This window comes from Nomascus leucogenys, chromosome 8, assembly GCF_006542625.1.
Source record: "Nomascus leucogenys isolate Asia chromosome 8, Asia_NLE_v1, whole genome shotgun sequence".
Taxonomy (NCBI): domain Eukaryota; kingdom Metazoa; phylum Chordata; class Mammalia; order Primates; family Hylobatidae; genus Nomascus; species Nomascus leucogenys.
Genome location: NC_044388.1, coordinates 42,823,979 through 42,839,819, shown reverse-complemented (window position 1 = coordinate 42,839,819; position 15,841 = coordinate 42,823,979). Strand labels below are relative to the sequence as shown.

The 15,841-nt window shown below is 47.4% G+C and overlaps 2 pseudogenes across 1 annotated transcript; one reads left to right on the top strand and one right to left on the bottom strand.

Moving 5' to 3' along the window:
• Positions 1–789: 789 nt before the first annotated feature.
• On the top strand, positions 790–1,814 carry LOC100596877 (annotated as a pseudogene). Its single transcript, XR_004031321.1, has one exon. The product of XR_004031321.1 is annotated as a 60S acidic ribosomal protein P0 pseudogene (transcript).
• Positions 1,815–6,593: 4,779 nt separating this feature from the next.
• LOC115836409 lies at positions 6,594–15,230 on the bottom strand (annotated as a pseudogene).
• Positions 15,231–15,841: the final 611 nt, after the last annotated feature.

Genomic DNA, 15,841 nt, shown 5'->3' with positions numbered 1-15,841 from the left:
CTGCAAACTTTACCTGTGCCTCCACCATTGTGGTGTGAAAGCAGCCATAGGTAGGAGTGCAGCTGTGTTCCAATACAACTGTATGTATGGATACTTAAATTTGAGTTTCATATCGTTTTCGTATGTCAAGAAATCCTATTTTGGCACTGCATAGTGGTTCACACCTGAAATCCTGGCACTCTGGGAGGCCAAGGTGGGAAGATCGCTTGAGCCTAGGAGTTCAAGACCAGCCTGGGCAATACAGCAAAACCCCATCTCTACTAAAAATACAAAATTAGCAGGGTGTGGTTGTGAGTGTCTGTAGTCCCAGCTACTCTGAAGGCTGAGGTGGGAGGATTACGTGAGCCTGGGAAAGTCGAGGCTGCAGTGAGTCATGATTGCACCACTGTACTCCAGCCTGGTTGGCAGAGTGAGACCTTTTTTCTCAAAAAAAAAAAAAACCTCGAGCTTTCCATGGTGTGTAAGCCCATGTCGTATGTTTATATAGAAGGTGAATGTAAATCAAAATAAATAGAGGACAGCTTTAGAAGTGAAAAGGGGTCAAACACATGAACCCATTCTTGCAGCCCTGTGGGAGGAAGGAGAGGAGCTATGTGTCTGTCAGCAGAAAACAGCTGCCTTGAAGCCCATGTTTACACCTGTGGTGGAGGGACCAGCTTCTTTTCTCTTTCTCCAGGGATCCTGTTTTCTGTCTGCCCAGCCTGGAGGAACTGGCTGCACTCCTGCACTGCCCTCATCTGGATATTCCCACATAAAGCTGTTGGGCTGTGAATAAAAACCTCTCCCTTCTCTCGCCAGGCGTCCTCGTGGAAGTGACATCGTCTTTAAACCCTGCGTGGCAATCCCTGACGCACCGCCGTGATGCCCAGGGAAGACAGGGCGACCTGGAAGCCCAACTACTTCCTTAAGATCATCCAACTATTGGATGATTATCCGAAATGTTTCATCGTGGGAGCAGACAATGTGGGTTCCAAGCAGTTGCAGCAGATCCGCATGTCCCCTCGCGGGAAGGCCGTGGTGCTGATGGGCAAGAACACCATGATGCGCAAGGCCATCCGAGGGCACCTGGAAAACAACCCAGCTCTGGAGAAACTGCTGCCTCATATCTGGGGGAATGTGGGCTTTGTGTTCACCAAGGAGGACCTCACTGAGATCAGGGACATGTTGATGGCCAATAAGGTGTCAGCTGCTGCCCGTGCTGGTGCCATTGCCCCATGTGAAGTCACTGCGCTAGCCCAGAACACTGGTCTCGGGCCCGAGAAGACCTCCTTTTTCCAGGCTTTAGGTATCACCACTAAAATCTCCAGGGGCACCATTGAAATCCTGAGTGATGTGCAGCTGATCAAGACTGGAGACAAAGTGGGAGCCAGCGAAGCCACACTACTGAACATGCTCAACATCTCCCCCTTCTCCTTTGGGCTGGTCATCCAGCAGGTGTTCGACAATGGCAGCATCTACAACCCTGAGGTGCTTGACATCCAGAGGAAACTCCACATTCTCGCTTCCTGGAGGGTGTCCGCAGTGTTGCCAGTGTCTGTCTGCAGATTGGCTACCCAGCTGTTGCATCAGTACCCCATTCTATCATCAACAGGTACAAATGAGTCCTGGCCTTGTCTGTGGAGATGGATTACACCTTCCCACTTGCTGAGAAGGTCAAAGCCTTCTTGGCTGATCCATCTGCCTTTATGGCTGCTGCCCCTGTGGCCGCTGTCACCATAGCTGCTCCTGCTGCTGCTGCAGCCCCAGCTAAAGTTGAAGCCAAGGAAGAGTCGGAGGAGTCAGACGAGGATATGGGATTTGGTCTCTTTGATTAATCACCAAAAAGCAACCAACTTAGCCAGCTTTATTTGCAAAACAAGGAAATAAAGGCTTACTTCTTTAAAAAGTCAAAAAACAAAACAAAACAAAAAACCTCTCGTCCTTTTAGCTCAGTTGCAATAACATAACGACTGGAGTTTGTGGGTTTACTTTTCATTATGGAACATTTCAAATATAAACAAAAGCAGACAGAACAGTATTTCCCCTCCCATGGACTCATCATCCCACTACTATGATGATCAATATACAGTCAATCTTATTTCATCCATACATCCATTGGATCATTTTATTTATTTATTAATTTTGAGATGGAGTCTTGCTCTGTTGCCCAGGCTGGAGTGCAGTGGCGCCATTTGGCTCACTGCAACCTCCGCCTCTGGGTTCAAGCAATTCTCCTGCCTCAGCCTCCTGAGTGGCTGGTATTACAGGTGCCTCTGCCACCATGCCCAGCTAAGTTTTGTATTTTTAATAGAGATGGGGTTTGGTCATGTTGGACAGGATGGTCTTGAACTCCTGACCTCAGGTGATCCACTCGCCTTGGCCTTCCAAAGTGCTGGGATTACAGGCATGAGCCACTGTGCCCCGCCACCACTGGATCATTTTAAACAGAATCCCAGTGAGCCCATCATTTCATCTTTAATTATACAGTCTAGATCGCTAACAGATAAAGCCTTTTTCTTTCTTTCTTTCTTTTTTTTTCCAGACACGGTCTTGCTCTATCTCTCAGACTGGAGTGCGGTGGCATGATCTCAGCTGACTGCAACCCCCACTTCCCTGGCTCAAGCGATTCTCCCACTTCAGCCTCCAAGTTGCTGAGACTACAAGTGCATGCCACCACAGCTGGCTGATTTTTTTTGTAAAAAAATATTTCTCACTATATTGTCCAGACTGGTCTTGAACTCCTGGGTTCAAGTAAGGCTCAAGTTCAAGACTAGCCATAGCATCCCAAAGTGCTGGGATTACAGGCATGAACCACCGCCTTGGCCCTGTTTATTTATTTTTGTTTTTATTTTTTGAGATTGGTTCTCACTGTATCGCTCAGGCTGGTCTCGAACTACTGAGTTCAAGCGATCCTCCCGCCTTGGCCTCCCAAAGTGCTGGGATTACAGGCGTGAGCCACCTTGCTCGGCTCTTTTTTCTTTTTTTTTTAGATGGAGTCTCCCTCTGTTGCCCAGGCTGGAGTGCAGTGGTGCGATCTCGGCTCACTGCAAGCTCTGCCTCCCTGGTTCATGCCATTCTCCTGCCTCAGCCTCCTGAGTAGCTGGGACTACAGGCGCCCGCCACCATGCCCAACTAATTTATTTTTTTGTATTTTTAGTAGAGATGGGGTTTCACCATTTTAGCCAGGATGGTCTCGATCTCCTGACCTCATGATCCGCCTGCCTCGGCCTCCCAAAGTGCTGGGATTACAGGTGTGAGCCACCGCACCTGGCCCTCTTTTTTTCTTAAGCATGGTGCAATGCACTTTTATTGTATTACATTAGGAGGATGTAAAGTCTGACTGTCTCCCTTTTGGTGGTTTTAAAATTGATTATTGGGGTTTGGGTGTTGTCAGCCTGATGCATTCATTATTAAACAACTTCCCTTCAGCCTTTATCTAGATGGCTTTGGCAGATATTGATGATCATTGCCTACACCCATTATTTCATAAGGGGATGCTAGTGGTTTAAAGAGGAACATATTCTTTCTTTCTTCCTTTCCTTCATTCCTTTCTTTCAGTCCTTTCTTTCCTTCCTTTCTTTCCTTCCTTTCCTTCCTTCTTTCCTTCCTTCCTCCCTCCCTCCCTCCCTCCCTCCCTCCCTCCCTCCCTCCCTTCCTTCCTTCCTTCCTCCCTCCCTCCCTTCCTTCCTTCCCTCCCTCTCTCCCCCTCTGTCCCTCCCTTTCTCTCTCTCCCTCCCTCTCTCTCTCTCTTTCTTTCTTTCCTTCTTTTTTTTTGAGATGGAGTTTTGCTGTTGTTGCCCAGGTTGGAGTGCAATGGTGCAATCTCGGCTCACTGCAACCTCCACCTCCCAGGTTCAAGTGATTCTCCTGCCTCAGCCTCCCAAGTAGCTGAGATTACAGGCATGAGCCACCACACCCAGCTAATTTTGTATTTTTAGTAGATTGGGGTTTCACCATGTTGATCAGGCCGGTCTTGAACTCCTGACCTCAGGTGATTCACCCTCCTCGGCCTCCCAGAGTTCTGGGATTACAGGCATGAGCCACTGCGCCTGGCCTCTTTCTTTCTTTCTTGGTGTTGCACTGTTGCCCAGGCTGGAGCGCAGTGGCTCCATCATGGCTTACTGCAGCCTTGACCTCTGGGGCTCAAGTGATTCTCCTATCTTGGCCCCCCAAGTAGATGGGACTACAGCATACACTACGACACCTCGGTGATTTTTTAATTTTTTTGTAGAGATGGGGTCTCCCTATGTTGCCCAGACGGGTCTCAAACTCTTGGGCTCAAGTGATCCTACAGCCCGGGCCTCCCAAAGTTCTGGGATCACAGGTGCCTGGCCAAACATATTCTTATAAACTCAAATCTACCCAGAAGGAATAAAGAGGGATATATTTTCAATGTCCAGCTTTCTGGTTCTGGAGCTCAGTGTCATAGAAAGGAACCTCATCTAAGAGTCAAGAACCTAGGGACCAGGCACATGCTATAAGATCTTGCATAAATCAGGCCGTGCGCTGTGGCTCACGCCTGTAATCCCAGCACTCTGGGAAGCCAAGACAGATGGATTGCTTGAGTCCAGGAGTTTGAGACCAGCCTGGGCAACATAGCGGAACCCTGTCTCTACTAAAAATACAAAAAATCTGCCAGGTGTGGTGGCATGCGACTGTAATCCCAGCTACTTGGGAGGCTGAGGTGGGAGAATCAGCCGGTCTGGGGAGGTTGAGGCTGCAGTGAGCCAAGATCACCCCATTTCACTGCAGCCCAGGCAACCGAAGTCAGATCCTGTCTCAAAAAAAAAAAAAAGTTTTTTTTTACGTTTAACCTAATTTTATTTAAAAAAAGATATATTGCATAAATCAATTGTCCCTTTAAACTTCAATCTGCAAAAAAAGGGTGTTGAACAACATGATCTAGTGAGACGGTTAATTTTTTTTTTGAGATAGAGTCTCGCTCTGTCACCCAGGCTGGAGTGCAGTGGCATAATCTCGGCTCACTGCAACTTCCACCTCCTGGGTTCAAGCGATTCTCCTGCCTCAGCCTCCTGAGTAGCTGGGACTACAGGCGTGTGCCACCACACTTGGCTAAGTTTTGTATTTTTAGTAGAGATGGGGTCTCACCATGTTGGCCAGGATGGTTTCGATCTCTTGACATCGTGATCCGCCCGCCTCAGCCTCCCAAATTCCAATTCTTCCTGGGATTACAGGTGTGAGCCACTGCGCTCGGCCTGTGATGGTTAATTTTACGTCCATTTGACTGGGCTAAGGGATGCCTAGATTGCTGTTAAAATGTTATTTTGTAACTCCTAGGCTACAAACCTGTACAGATGCTACTGTACTAAACACTGTAGGCAATTGTAACACAGTGGTAAGTATTTGTGTATTTAAACATATCTAGGCTGGGCACGGAGGCTCTCGCCTATAATCCCAGCACTTAGGGAGGCTGAGGCAGGAGGATCACTTGAGCCCAGGAGTTCGAGACCAGCCTGGAAAACATGGAGAGACCTGTCTCTACAAAATTAAAAAATTAGCTGGATGTAGTAGTGTGTACCTGTGGTCCCAGCTACTCTGGAGGCTAAGATGGGAGAAACACTTTAGCCCACGACATTGAGGCTGTAGTGAGCCATGATTGTGCAACTGCACTCCAGCCTGGGCAACAGAGTGAGACTCTGTCTCAAAAAAAATTAATCTTATTTTAAAATTTAATTTAATTTTTTTTGAGTCAGAGTTTTACTCTGTTGCCCAGGCTGGAGTGCAGTGGTGTGATTGTGGCTCATTGCAACCTCTGTCTCCTGGGTTCAAATGATTCTCTTGCCTCAGCCTCCTGAGTAGCTGGGATTACAGGTGCACACTACCACACCTGACTAGTTTTTGTATTTTTAGTAGAGATGGGGTTTCACCATGTTGGCCAAGCTGGTCTCGAACTCCTGACCTCAAGTGATCCACCCACCTCAGCCTCCCAAAGTGCTAGGATTACAGGCGTAAGCCACTGTGCCAGGCCGAAATAATTTTTTTTTTTTTTGAGACAGAGTCTTGCTCTGTCACCCAGGCTGGAGTGCAATGGCATGATCTCGGCTCACTGCAACCTCCACCTCCTGGGTTCAAGCGATTCTCCTGTCTCAGCCTCCTGAGTAGCTAGGATTACAGGTGCGCACCACCACACCTGGCTAATTTTTGTATTTTTAGTAGAAACGGGATTTCGCCATGTTGGCCAGGCTGGTCTCAAACTCCTGACCTCAGATGATCTGTCCTCCTCAGCCTCCCAAAGTGCTGGGATTACAGGTATGAGCCACTGCACCTGTCCCCAAATAAATCTTAAAAAGGAACACATTGAAACCTTTAAGAGGTACAGTAAAAATATAGTATAAATGATTAAAAGATGGTACACCTGTATAGGGCACTTAGCATAAATGGAGTTTTCAGGACTGGAAGTTGCTCTGGGTGAGTCAGTGAGTGGTGAGTGAATGAAGGCTGAGGACCTTACACTACTGTAGACTTTTAAACGCTGAACACTTAGGCTACACTAAATTTATTAAAGATGTTTTTCTTTCTTCAGTAAATTAAATTTAGCTTAATGTAACTTTTTTACTTTATAAACTTTGTTTTGGTTGTCAAATGATCCTTTATTAAAATATTGTCCTTTGTGGTTCTGAACTAGCTGAGCATTCCTCCGCACCACCGTTAAAAGTCATCTATGATGTCATGAGGGTGGCGGCCATCAACATTGCAGCCCACAGACTGGGCAGGCCCCAAAATCTCTTCAACGGTTCCAGAGAGTACGCTGGCTAAAGATTGATACCTGGGCAACCTTGACAATCCAAAAGTGTTATTTCCAGGCCAGGTGTGGTGGCTCATGCCTGTAATCCCAGCACTTTGGGAGGCCGAGGTGGGTCAGTTGCCTGAGCTCAGGCTCAGGAGTTCGTGACCACCCTGGGCAACATGGTGAAACCCCGTCTATACTTTTTAAAATAAAAGAAATTAGCCAGGTGCGGTGGGGCGCACCTGTAGTCCCAGTTACTAGGGAGGCTGAGGCACGAGAATCACTTGAGCCCAGGAGGCAGAGGTTGCAGTAAGCCGAGACTGCAGCACTGCACTCCAGCCTGGGCGACAGAGTGAGACTCCATCTCAACAACAACAATAGTGCTATTTCCACTGTGTTTAATGTTTTTCTGTTTCTTTCTGCCTCTTGGCAGTTTCTTGAGGGCTTTGATGATGAGGGCAGAGGCAGAAGGTACCCCCTCAATCTGGGCCTGTCTGTTCTGGTCAGTTTCACTGTAATCCTCATATGCTTCCAGTCACTGATTGCCTTGGCAATGTCATCACTAACTTTTTTAGAGACAGACCTAGGGGGCTGATCTTGGGAGCCAGTGCAGACGTGGCACTGACTTCACCCCCAGTACACCCCAGGTGTATGAATTTGATCTCACTGGGGTTGAACTTAGGCAGCTGGTGTCAGATGAACCTGGATTTGGGACAACAGAAGAAAGTTGTACCATGTCCTCCTCCAAGCTGAAAACCGAAAGACTTTATAAGCTTTAAAATTTTTTTTAAATGTTGACTCTTTTGTAATAATACTTAGCTTAAAACACAAACCCACTGTACAGCTGTACAAAATTATTTTCTTTCTTTAGATCTTTATTCTATCAGCTTTTTCTATTTTTAAATATTTTATTTTATTATTTATTTATTTATTTTTGGAGACGGAGTCTTTCTCTGTCTCCCAGGCTGGAGTGTAGTGGCACCATCTTGGCTCACTGCAACCTCCTCCTCCCGGGTTCAAGCAATTCTCCTGCCTCAGCCTCCCGAGTAGCTGGGATTACAGGTGCATGCTGCCACACCCGGCTAATTTTTTGTATTTTAGTAGAGACAGGGTTTCACCATGTTGCTCAGGCTGGTCCTGAACTCCTGAGCTCAGGCAATCCACCCACCTCAGCCTCCCAAAATGCTGGGATTATAGGTGTGAACCATCACACCCAGCCTTTATTTTCAAGTTTTTAAACTTTTTTGTTAAATCTAAGACACAACCACACACATTAGCCTACGCCTACCCAGAGTCAGGATCCTCAATATCACTGTCTTCCACCTCCATATCTTGTCCCACTGGAAGGTCTTTAGGAGCGATAACACGCATGGAGCTACCGTCTCCTGTGATAGCAATGCCTTCTTCTGGAATACCTCCTGAAGGACCTGCCTCAGGCTGTTTTATAGTTAACTTTTAAAATATACAAAGGTAGGCCAGGCACGGTGGCTCACACCTGTAATCCCAGCACTTTGGGAGGCCAAGACAGGCAGATCACTTGAGATCAGGAGTTCAAGACCAGCCTGGCCAACATGGTGAAACTCTGTCTCTACTAAAAATACAAAAATTAGTCAAGCGTGGTGGTGCACGTCTATAATCCTGGTTACTCGGGAGGCTGAGGCAGGAGAATCGCTTGAACCTGGGAGGCAGAGGCTGCAGTGAGCCGAGATCCTGTCACTGCACTCCAGCCTGGGCGACACAGTGAGACTCTGTCTCAAAAAAAAAAAAAAAATGTGGCTGGGCACAGTGGCTCACACCTGTAATCCGGGGACTTTGGGAGGCTGAGGTGGGTGGATCACCTGAGGTCAGGAGTTCAAGACCAGCCTGACTAACATGGTGAAACCCTGTCTCTACTAAAAATACAAAAAAATTAGCCAAGCGTGGTGGCTCATGCCTGTAATCCCAGCTATTTAGGAGGCAGAGACGGGTGAATCGCTTGAACCCGGGAGGTGGAGGTTGCAGTGACCCGAGATCGCACCATTGCACTCCAGCCTGGGCAACAAGAAGAAAACTTCTTAAAAAAAAAAAAATATATATATATATATATACACACACACACACACACACACATCTTATATATGCATATATATACACATAAATAGAAGAAGTACGCTCTCAAATAACAGTAACAGGAAAAGTAAATACATAAACTAGTAACATAGTTGTTTATTATCATTATCAAGTATTATGCACTGTACATAATTGTAGGTGCCTTACTTTTATAGGATTGACAGTGCAGTAGGTTTGTTTATACCACCATGACCACAAACACAGGAGTCACCCATTGCACTACAATGCCACTAGGTGACAGCAGTTTTTCAGCTCCATTATAATCGTCACTGGCTGGAATGTCACACACACAGATGTGTGTGTGTGTGTTCTTTTTTTTTTTTTTTTTGAGACAGGGTCTCACTCTGTCGCTGAGGCTGGAGTACAGTAGTGCAATCACAGCTCATGGAGCCTCAAACTCTTGAGCTCAAGTGATCCTCCTGCCTCAGTCTCCTGCGTAGCTGCATAGCTGGGACCACAGGCACCTCCACCACGCCCAGCTAATTTTTGTATTTTTTGTGCAGATGGGGGGGCGTCTCACCATCTTGCCCAGGCTAGTCTTGAACTGACCTCAAGTGATCCGCCCACCTCGGCTTTCCAAAGTGGGATTACAGGTGTGAGCCACCCCTCCCCACTTGTTCTGTTCTACTGTTTCTGTTCCTCTGGAGAGCCCTGACTCCTCCACCTATCAAAACACTTCACAGCTCTGACCCTCCAGAGTCTATTATTTTAAACTGCAATCACAGTCATGACTGGTCAGTGTAACTTTTAGGACACCCAGCCTTAAGTTCCTCCCCCTCATTTCACAAAAAAATGGTCCTTGTTTGAAAGTTTCATGCAGAGATATTGGTTTAACCCATTGCATTTCAGTGGTTCTGCTTATCACAGAAGACATCGCCCTAGGCAAGCTTCTCAAAGGGACTCTCTCTCCTCTTTATCAAAGTGCCCATTTTCCCATACACCCATATTTGGCTGTGCAAAAAGAAATTTCTCCATTCTCCTTGAGAGCATCTAGTGTTCTTACCCCTTGGACAAACTCTTCTTAAAGAAAGTTCTTATAAAGTCAATCATCCAAGTTGTAGCTGACTGAGGGACATTCTTTTTCAGAAGTCTTTACTTTTTTTTTTTGATAGGTCCTTGCTCTGTTGCCCAGGCTGGAGTGCAGTGGTATAATGATAGCTCACTGCAAACTTGAACTCCTGGGCTCAAGCAATCCTCTTGCTTCAGCCTCCCAAATTGCTGGGACTACAGGCCTGCACCACCACCCCTGGCTAATTTCTGTATTTTTTGTAGAGACAGGGTCTTGCTATGTTGTCCAGGCTGGCAGAACCTCTCCCTCCCAAACTGCTGTGTTTATAGGCATGAGACACCATGTCTGGCCTCACTGATATATCAAATTACACATTACAACGATAAGAAATTCTTCTGGCCAGGTGCAGTGGCTCATGCCTGTAATCCCAGCAGTTTGGGAGGCCAGGGTGGGCAGATCACTTGAGGTCAGGAGTTCAAGACCAGCCTGGGCAAGATGGTGAGACCCCCATCTCTACAAAAAACATGGTGAAACCTTGACTCTACTAAAAATACAAAAATTAGCTCGGCGTGGTGGCATGTGCCTGTAATCCCAGCTACTCAGGAGGCTGAGGCATAAGAATATCTTGAACCCGGGAGGTGGAGGTTGCAGTGAGCCTAGATTTTACCACTGCACTTCAGCCTTGGCAACAGAGTGAGACTCCACCTCAAAAAAAAATCATTTATTTTATTTTTTAGACACAGGGTCTTGCTCTGTTGCCCAGGCTGGAGTGCACTGGCACGATCATAGCTCACTGCTGCTCGGTACATCTCAGCCTCCTGAGTAGCTGGGATTATAGTCACTAGAAGTCTTTTCTATTTATTTATTTATTTATTTATTTTGGGATGGAGTCTCATTCTGTTGCCCAGGCTGGAGTGCAGTGGTGTGTGATCTAGGCTTACTGCAGCCTCCGCCTCCTGAGTTCAAATGATTTTCCCACCTCAGCCTCCCAAGTAGCTGGGACCACAGACGTGTGCCACCATGCCTGGCTAATTTTTGTATTTTTAGTAGAGACAGGGTTTCACCATGTTGGTCAGGCTGGTCTCAAACTCCTGACCCCAAGTGATCCACCTGCCTCAGACTCCCAAAGTGCTGGGATTACAGGCATGAGCCGCCACATCCAGCCAGTTTTTCCATTTTAATACGAGATAAAATCTTCAGTTAAAAAGCATGAATTTATAATGATGAATTTTTATTTTATTTTATCTTTATTGTTAATTTTTTGTTTTGAGACAGGATTTCGCTCTGCTGCCCAGGTTGGAGCACAGTGATGTGATTACAGCTCACTGCAACCTTGACCTCCCAGGCTCAAGGGGTCCTCCCACCTCAGCCTCCCAAGTAGCTAGGACTGCAGGCATGCACCACCACACCTGGCTAATTTTTTCTATTTTTTGTAGAAATGAGGTCTCACTATGTTGCCTAGGCTGGTCTGGAATGCCAGCCTCAAGAGATCTACCCACCCACCTCTGCCTCCCAAAGTGCTGGAATTATAGGAATGAGCCACCATGCCTAGCCTTATGATGAAATTTTAAGGTGAAAACATCTTTTTCCCTTGGAGGAGGTGACCTTCTTATCCCTGACATCAAAGGCTTCATCGTCCCTACAACAGCAGGCTGGACAGTGTTCCATTAGCACTCCTTTTTTTTTGAGATGGAGTCTCACTCTGTTGCCCAGGCTGGAGTGCAGTGGCGTGATCTCAGCTCACTGCAACCTCTGCTTCCCAGGTTCAAGCATTCCTCCTGCCTTAGCCTCCCGAGTAGCTGGGACTACAAGCACATGCCACCATGCCTGGCGAATTTTTGTATTTTTAGTAGAGACGGGGTTTCAACATGTTGGCCAGGCTGGTCTCGAACTCTTGACCTCGTAATTTGCCTGCCTCGACCTCGCAAAGTGCTGAGATTACAGGCGTGAGCCACTGCGCCCAGCAGCACTCTTTTTTTTTTTTTTTTTTTTGAGATGGAGTGTCTCTCTGTTGCCCAAGCTGGAGTGCAATGGCACGATCTCAGTTCACTGCAACCTCCACTTCCAGAGTTCAAGCAATTCTCCGACCTCAGCCTCCCAAGTAGCTGAGATTACAGTCCTGTGCCACCACACCCAGCTAATTTTTGTATTTTAAGTAGAGATGGGGTTTCACCATGTTGACCAGGCTGGTCTCGAACTCCTGACCTCAAGTGATCCACCCACCTCAGCCTTGGAAGGTGCTAGGATTACAGGTGTGAGCCACTGTGCCCAGCCAGCACTCCTTTTTGATTTATTCTTCTTCCTGGTGTGCTGCAGCCTTTGGGAAACTCCAGCAAGAAAAAACCCCCGTGGGAAGATCTCCATAGGAGGCTCACAGCGTCCTCCCAGGCTGGTGGACCAGGTGGAAATGCCACCACGTGGCAGGTGCTGATGGATGCAGGTCCTAGTGGCAGGTTCAGTGGGGAAGAGGATGTGGTTCCAGGAAGCCTGTGGTGGGATCGCTGGCCTTGGGAATGAGAAACCTTTTCAGGAGATAATGTGGCCTGTAGGAAGGTGTCACTTCTGTCAAATTCAAGATGAGAGGCTAAGACCAAAACATAATGAGTGTCAGGCCTATAAGTTTGTCCCAGCACTTTGGGAGGCAAAGGCAGGAGTATTGGTTGAGGCCAGGAGTTTGAGACCAGCCTGGGCTAAACAGAGAGACCCATGTCTACAAGAAAAAGAAATTTTTTTTTAATTAGCTGGGTGTGGCGGTGTGCGCTTGTAGTCCCAGCAACCTAGGAGGCTGAGGCAGGAGGATCACTTGAGCCCAGGAGTTCGAGGCTGCTGTGACCTTTGATCACACCACTGCACTCCCACCAGGGCAACAGAATGAGACCCTGTACATATTTAAAAAAAAAAAAAAGGCTATAAGTTTGAAAACAACAAGCAGTGAATGGATGAAGATCAGGCATCCAGAATGGAGGATGAGAACGCTAAGTAAAAATCAGTGGGACTGTAAACTAGTTCAACCATTGTGGAAGTCAGTGTGGCGATTCCTCAGGGATCTAGAACTAGAAATACCATTTGACCCAGCCATCCCATTACTGGGTATATACCCAAAGGATTATAAATCATGCTGCTATAAAGACACATGCACACGTATGTTTATTGAGGCACTATTCACAATAGCAAAGACTTGGAACCAACCCAAATGTCCAACAATGATAGACTGGATTAACAAAATGTGGCACATATACACCATGGAATACTATGCAGCCATAAAAAATGATGAGTTCATGTCCTTTGTAGGGGCATGGATGAAAGTGGAAACCATCATTCTCAGCAAACTATCGCAAGGACAAAAAACCAAACACTGCATGTTCTCACTCATAGGTGGGAATTGAACAATGAGAACACACGGACACAGGAAGGGGAACATCACACTCCGGGGACTGTTGTGGGGTGGGGGGAGGGGGGAGGGACAGCATTAGGAGATATACCTAATGCTAAATGACGAGTTAATGGGTGCAGCACACCAACATGGCACATGTATACATATGTAACGAACCTGCACGTTGTTCACATGTACCCTAAAACTTAAAGTATAATAAAAAAAAAGAATATGTGTCACATATACACTATGGAATACTATGCAGCCATAAAATGGATGAGTTCATGTCCTTTGCAGGGACATGGACGAAGCTGGAAACCATCATTCTCAGCAAACTATCGCAAGGACAGAAAACCAAACACCGCATGTTCTCACTCATAGGTGGGAACTGAACAATGAGATCACTGGACAAAGGGCGGGGAACATCACACACTGGGGCCTGTTGAGGGGTGGGGGGCTGGGGGAGGAACAGCATTAGGATAAATACCTCATGTAAATGATGAGTTGATGGGTGTAGCAAACCAACATGGCACATGTATACCTATGTATCAAACCTGCACGTTGTGCACATGTACCCTAGAACAATAAAAAAAATTAAAATGCAAAAAAAAAAATCAGTGGGACTCTCTTCCAAGAAGCCACCCCAATCCCGAACCTCTGCACTTTTTTTTTTTTTTGAGACAGAGTCTCACTCTGTTGCCCAGGCTGGAGAGCAGTGGCACAATCTTGGCTTGCTGCAACCTCCTGGATTCAAGCTATTCTCCTGCCTCAGCCTCCAGAGTAGCTGGGACTACAGGCATGCGCCACCACGCCTGGCTAATTTTTGTATTTTTAGTAGAGACAAGGTTTCACCATGTTGGCCAGGCTGGTCTTGAACACCTGACCTCAGGTGATCCGCCCACCTTGGCTTCCCAAAGTGCTGGGATTACAGGTGTGAGCTACCGCGCCTGGCCTGGAACCTCTGCACTTTTGTGTATGTGATTCCCACCATCTGGATGCCATTTTCCCTTTCCTGTGCCTTTCCACATCCTAATAATTTGTTTTTTTGTTTTGTTTTGTTTTTGAGACAGAGTCTTGCTCTGTCACCCAGGCTGGAGTGCAGTGGCGCGATCTTGGCTCATTTCATCCTCCGCCTGGCAGGTTCAAGCGATTCTCCTGCCTCAGCCTCCCAAGTAGCTGGGATTACAGGTATGTGCCACCATGCCTGGTAATGTTTATAATTTTAGTAGAGATGGTGTTTCACCATGTTGGCCAGGCTGGTCTTGCACTCCTGACCTCAAGTGATCTGCCCACCTCAGCCTCCCAAAGTGCTGGGATTACAGGTTCGAGCCACCATGCCCAACCTTAATCATTTGTTAACATTCAACTCCAATTCCTCCTCTTTGTGAAGTCTTTTCTGACCACGCCCTCTGGGAGTGGTTTCTGCTTTGCTGGCATCCCACCTTCACTGGCACTCACTTCCCTCCTCTGCCCTCGTCATTTGGCAGTTACTTCTCATGTTTAAGCCTCTCCCTCTAGAGTGGAATCTGAAGGTGGCCATTGTGTCTGACACCTCTTGGTATGTTCCAGCACCTGGCCTTAGCCTAGTGCCTAGCACATAGCTGTGTCCTGTACTTGCTGACTGATGGATGGGTAATTGACACATCAGGGCAGGCATTCTTTCTCAGTCCTTTTTTAATGAGATTGAGACTTGCAGAGCTGGCTATCCAGCAACTTGTTCCCTCTGAGCAAGCACGGGTTGCACTGCTGGGTTTAATTTATGCTGCTCTGCCTTTCGTGCTTTCAAAGGACTTTCCCATGACAGACTAGGGACCTAAAGGTTTGTGCCACTAGCACCAGGGCTCAGAGATGAGTGGTGAGAGACGCAGCCAAGTGTGCCGGCCCCTGACCTGGTTCCGCTTCTGCACCAGGGTTGGAGCTTTCTGCAGCCATGGGGTCTGGCGCTTCATTCCCAGCTTATTCCCATGTGGAGTACAGTCTCTGGGCTTTCGCGTGGAGGTGTGGGCTTGCATCTGTGAGTGGGGGGACCCACCCGCTGGGTGTACATGACTGTGTATATGGATGTGATGACTCTTGGTGAGGGGCAGGTGAGCTGGGCATGGTGGCTCACGCCTGTAATTCCAGCACTTTGGGAGGCTGAGGCAGTCAGATCACTTGTGGTCAGGAGTTCGAGACCAGCCTGGCCAACATGGTGAAACCCTGGTTCTACTAAAAATATAAAAATTAGCCAGGCCTGTTGGTGGGCGTCTGTGACTCCAGCTACTCTGGAGGCTGAGGCAGGAGAATCGCTTGAACCCAGGAAGTGGAGGCTGCAGTGTGCTGAGGCCGCACCACTGCACTCCAGTCTGGGCAACAGAATGAAACTCTGTCTCAAAAAAAAAAAATTAAATATGTCAGCTTTGTCTCCCCAGGAGATGCCTTTACTTGCTTTCCTTCCCCTCTCTATGATGGGATAAAGCCACCCTACCAATATCTATGCTGAAAGCTGCCTCTCCCACAGGACTGGCAAGACTCCTTTGGGGGAACAAAGTAAAAACTCAACTTTTTCCATGGGGCTGGGAGCTCCCTACCCAGGGGCAGGGATGGGTCCTAGTCACCTCTCCATTAGCACACAGAAGGTGGA